The 5000-nt window shown below is 37.6% G+C and overlaps 2 protein-coding genes across 2 annotated transcripts in view; both read left to right on the top strand.

Moving 5' to 3' along the window:
- The window catches only part of LOC137988864 (peroxidasin homolog), a 337507-nt gene that overhangs the window by 232200 nt on the left and 100307 nt on the right, over positions 1-5000 (top strand). The window lies entirely within an intron of this gene.
- The window catches only part of LOC137988871 (uncharacterized), an 11017-nt gene continuing 9848 nt past the window's right edge, over positions 3832-5000 (top strand). Inside the window, exon 1 of the mRNA XM_068834826.1 lies at positions 3832-3862. The gene's annotated coding sequence lies outside the window, so the exon portion shown is untranslated. The remainder of the gene's footprint in view (positions 3863-5000) is intronic.

Here is a 5000-nt window from a genome sequence, read left to right as displayed (position 1 = left end):
AATATTTGCCTAGTGCCTACGGGCCCTTATCGTTCGTGCGGCTTTTTTTTTTGTCTTGGGACTTATCATCCAGCTCAAAGGAACCTTGCACCAACAAGATAGTTCCGCATAATAAATAGTAATAATAATAATGGAACTTCATTTTCACACGATAATGTTTAAAGCTGAATAGATTGTGTTTGTTTATTAATCCTGTTTGCAGTGTCTTCTTCCCTAATACCAGCATTCGACTGCAAAGAGAATCTCCTGAGCATCTACGACAAACAAGATCCAGTCAGTGCATTTAACATGGAGATCACAAAACTGAGCAATGCAAGATCATCAGCGTCAGGCACTGATGAGGAGTGAAACTTTGCTGTTTATTGGTTTTGTCTTTAATTGGTGAAGCAAACATCATGCAGACATAATTCCTTAAACTTTTTAAGACATGTTTAATGTCTAGCATTGCCTTGAAGCATTTGCTGAGATTTCGTTTTGTTAATTATAAATTACCTATAAAGGTCTTGAGCGGAAACCTTAACATTTAAGAACATTTCCTAAATAACTGGGATGTACATGGAAATTTCCGTACACATCTTGTGGCAGAGAATATCTGAAACTACTTTGTCTAAGCAACTGGGATGTACATGGAAATTTCCATACACATCTTGTGGCAAAGAATAGCTGAAACTATTTTATCTAAGCAACTGGGATGTACATGGAAATTTTCCATACACATCTTGTGGCAGAGAATATCTGAAACTACTTTCTCTAAGCAACTGTGATGTACATGGAAATTTCCATACAATCTTGTGGCAGAGAATATCTGAAACTATAACTTTGTCTTGGCAACTGGGATGTACATGGAAATTTCCATACACATCTTGTGGCAAAGAATATCTGAAACTACTTTGTCTAAGCAACTGGGATGTACATGGAAATTTCCATAGCCACCTTGTAGCAGAGAATATCTGAAGCTATTTCGTCTAAGCAACTGGGATGTACATGGAAATTTCCATAGACACCTTGTGGCAAAGAATATCTCAAACTATTTCGTCCAAGCAACTGGGATGTACATAGAAATTTCCATAGACACCCTGTGGCAGAGAATATCTGAAGCTATTTCGTCTAAGCAACTGGGATGTACAGGGAAATTTCCATACACATCTTCTGGCAGAGAAGATCTGAAACTACCTTGTCTTGGCAACTGGGATGTACATGGAAATTTCTATAGACACCTTGTGGCAGAGAATATCTGAAACGTTTATTTAAAAAAGTTGGCTTTGACATTATTTCGAAAGACCACTGTTGGCATAGATTATCAAATCTATTATATGAACTTCACAAGGAAATTATTTCTCGTACGTTTGGAACATAACAAACCATTCCTGTGCTACAGATGAGCTTTTGGTAAAATAAATTTGTAATATTATAGAGCTGTGTACCATAAACAGATGGAAATATGCAATCCGTCGCACTAAGATTGTTGCTGTTTAGCGACGCCATGACTAATGCTGTTACAAAGCATTCAAAATGAACTCCAACAAACAAACCCCATCTTGGTCAATTGTATTAGTTACACAGCCAATGGCGTTTTATATCTTGCCTTGATAGACAACTTAGAGGTAGCTTTTTCATGTACTTTCCATTTTGTTGGAAAACATGCATACACACAGTTGATATTTTTTCCAAATTCGCTACTTCAGAAAATGCCAACTTAAAAAATTATGTGTTATATCGTTTCCTTAAGTTTTTGGGCCCTTGAACTACGAGGGAACAAAGCCCCACCACGCAATATAATTATTTTGCATAAACATCCCTGAAATTAAAAAACGTTCGTGTTTACACGAGGCATTGCAAGTCGCCTTACCAAAATAACCACAAGCTCAGTTTTCCACGAATGAAGCTCACCAAATTTAACCCAAGAAAAAAAAAATTGGCAGACGATAAGTGCTTTTCCGACCCGAAAGCGGTTGTTTCCGCTGCGAAAGAACACCGGAAGTAAGAAAACCCATTGTGGAACATTCTTTTCACCAAATTCTTCATAATGTCATTCTCTGGCTTTTGGATGCGTCCTTGTGTAGATAACAATGGACTGACAAAAGTGGCTCAGTTTATTTTCACGAAAACAATAAAATACGTACCATTTTAACGAATCACGGAATCCCATCTACTATTCCAAGTGTATGTGTGAGCGAACTTTTCACAAAGACTCGGGAAGAAACTTTCAAACGAAAAACAAAGAATGGAAAACTTGGGCAAAGCAAAGCAGAACTTGTTTGGTCACTTCACGAGCATTCGTAATAGTAGAATAACAGCAAAGTAATATAACCCCTTCGTTGAAAAAAGATATCAATAATTTATTTGATCATAATGTCAAGTCAAAGTGTAGATTTTGTCAATTTTAATTTCACATCGGCAGATGGCGGATAGTTGATTTTGTGCACCCCTATCCGTCTGTCCCAAAATATCTTTTAGGACCGCAAGTCACTCTTATAATCCCACTTAAAGCGCGCGCGAGTTCTCGTTAAACATACGCGTTCGTAACGTGAAAGATACAGCATTCAGTGGGGGTTCAATACAGTTAGATACTGCGAGACTGAACCCTTTAAGGGTTGTAGTTTTTAGCCGATTTCACATTGAATCGTCAGCGGAAAAAGAAAAAAAATGTGGAAATCTATCAAGGGTAAAATTAGATGTAGGTGTGGAGTTACGAAACACGTAAACCAACACAGGAAAGAGAAAATTAACTAATAACTGAGCCATCAATCCTTTCTTCAAACTAATATACTTAAGAGCCTAAAACCTTTGTCGTGTGAGTTGTAACGTTTCCGTGTAATTGTATTTTGATATTATTAAATTCGTAAAAATGTTGATATGAACGTGGGAATCTCGATCATGCGCTTTGCAGCGATTGTTCACCACTGATCCATCACTGACTCAGGCATCGATTGTTCACCAAGCATCATCTCCACTGTCGAAATGAAAGATACTTTGCAAATTGGGTGTGATCAAGTAACTTTCAAACCCTGATGAAACGCTACCATTAAAGAAGCTATTCTGCCTGCACTATTGGGATGGTGAAAAAGGGAAAGTAATTCGTTAGAATATTTTTTTTCGCTTTTCATGAGAAATATTCTATCATAACGGGATACAAATTCGAACTATCCTCTTTCCAGTCGGATTATGATACCCCGTTCATCGAGTTTCAGTCGGCCTTGTGGACTGCGTACTTTCTCTCTGGCAAAAGGACAGAGTATCGTTCTTAAAAGGGTGGTACAAGTTGAAACAGATCTGGACGCTTCAACAAAGAATGAAATAACGCACGACATGGGTGAATGAATATGTAAATTTACGATAGTTTTAATGGGACAGGCAACCTTGGCAGTCATCCTTGCCTTCGATAAGTCTTTTTCGCGAAAAGTAAGAATAATTTTGGAGCTACTTTTAGACCCTTACTCATCTCTTTTAAGATTCTAGATATTATTTTTCACCGCCTGTCTTGTTTATACAATGGACTTTCCGTTTTTGAGCTCCATAAGGGTGTATTTTGTTTAAAGATCCACTTAATTAAACGCTATTCGCGTTACGATGACTTTCGACGTCTTGCAGGTAAATTAAATATTCTACTGTGTACAACGGATCCCCCTGAAACACACCAAAAATACGCGCACGTAACTCTACCCACAAAGATACTACTTAGCAAGGGAGTGTCAGGAAAGACTTTTCCCGACACGGAAAAGAAAAAAAAAAGGTATTATTTTACTAACTGGATTGCCAATGGCAACCCAGTAACAAATGACTACTTTGCATAACACAGGTTGATTCAAGAAAGCACTAAACTAAGGAGGCGTTCTGCATTACAAGGAAGTAAAAGCATGAGGTAATGTTTTACACTTTCTTTATTGCACTTCCAAAGGAGAACTTTACAGGGCTTCAGTTGACAGTTGATAGCCGTTGGAAATTTAACCAAAGATATTATTTTGTATTTTTTATTTTGTTGTTGTTGTAAATTTGAAAAAGTTGGCAAACGAGCACCAATAATCCATTTGAAGAAGCAGCATATTATCGTCTACTAAAACTGAAAACTTGTAATTTACAACTTTGAAAACCCCAAGGGCTTAAGAAAAATGATAATTTCCAATGGACTGAAAATCAAAACAAGGCGGCCACACACACACAAACATATATATGTGACCGGGAAAGGGAAAACGTACTCTAACGATTTTTCGTTTAACGGCGAAAGCCGTTTCGTTTTCGTTTTAAACCGTGTTAAACACTAATGCTAAGCGTATAAACGATTTTCTTTTTCGTTTTTCTGAACTTAGCTTCTGTTTAACGCTTTTGCAATCGTTTTTTTGAAAGAACTGTTAGCGTTTAACGCTTCGGAGAAAGCGTTGAAACAGTTTTCTCTTCCGTATAATAAAATAACGGCATAGAGAGTTCAACGATTTGGATCACCATTTAAACGCTAAACTAATCCACTCATCCAGAACCCGATGAGAACACAGGTTTGAAAGACGATTCGTCGCTTCGCGTGCCTTTGCTGGTGTTGTATTTTTCGAAGTCGAGCCCCTCCAATTTCAACAAGACCGAAACAGTTTGTGTTTCTCTGAAAACCAAAAATTTTGATAAGGGATTATTCAATGGGAACACTGAGTTTAAATATCGTTTCCTTGAGTTTTTGGGCCCTTGAACTACGAGGGAACAAAGCGCCGCCGCACAATATAATTATTTTGCATAAACATTACTGAAATGAAAAAAAAGTTCATGGTTACACGAGACATTGCAAGTTGCCTTACCAAAATAAACACAAACTCAGTTTCGCACGAATAAAGCTCACCAAATGTAACCCACGAAGAAAAAAAGGTAGAAGATAAATGCCTTTGCGACGCGAGGGCGGTTGTTTCCGCTGTGAAAGAACACCGGAAACAAGAAGACGCGTTGTGGAACATTCTTTTCACCAAATTCTTCATAATGTCATTCTCTGGCTTTCGGATGAGTGCTTTAAATTACCTTGT

The sequence above is a fragment of the Montipora foliosa genome, unplaced genomic scaffold, assembly GCF_036669935.1.
Source record: "Montipora foliosa isolate CH-2021 unplaced genomic scaffold, ASM3666993v2 scaffold_432, whole genome shotgun sequence".
Taxonomy (NCBI): domain Eukaryota; kingdom Metazoa; phylum Cnidaria; class Anthozoa; order Scleractinia; family Acroporidae; genus Montipora; species Montipora foliosa.
The sequence above is the reverse complement of the archived record's forward strand: the minus strand, read 5'-3'. Positions and strand labels throughout refer to the sequence as shown.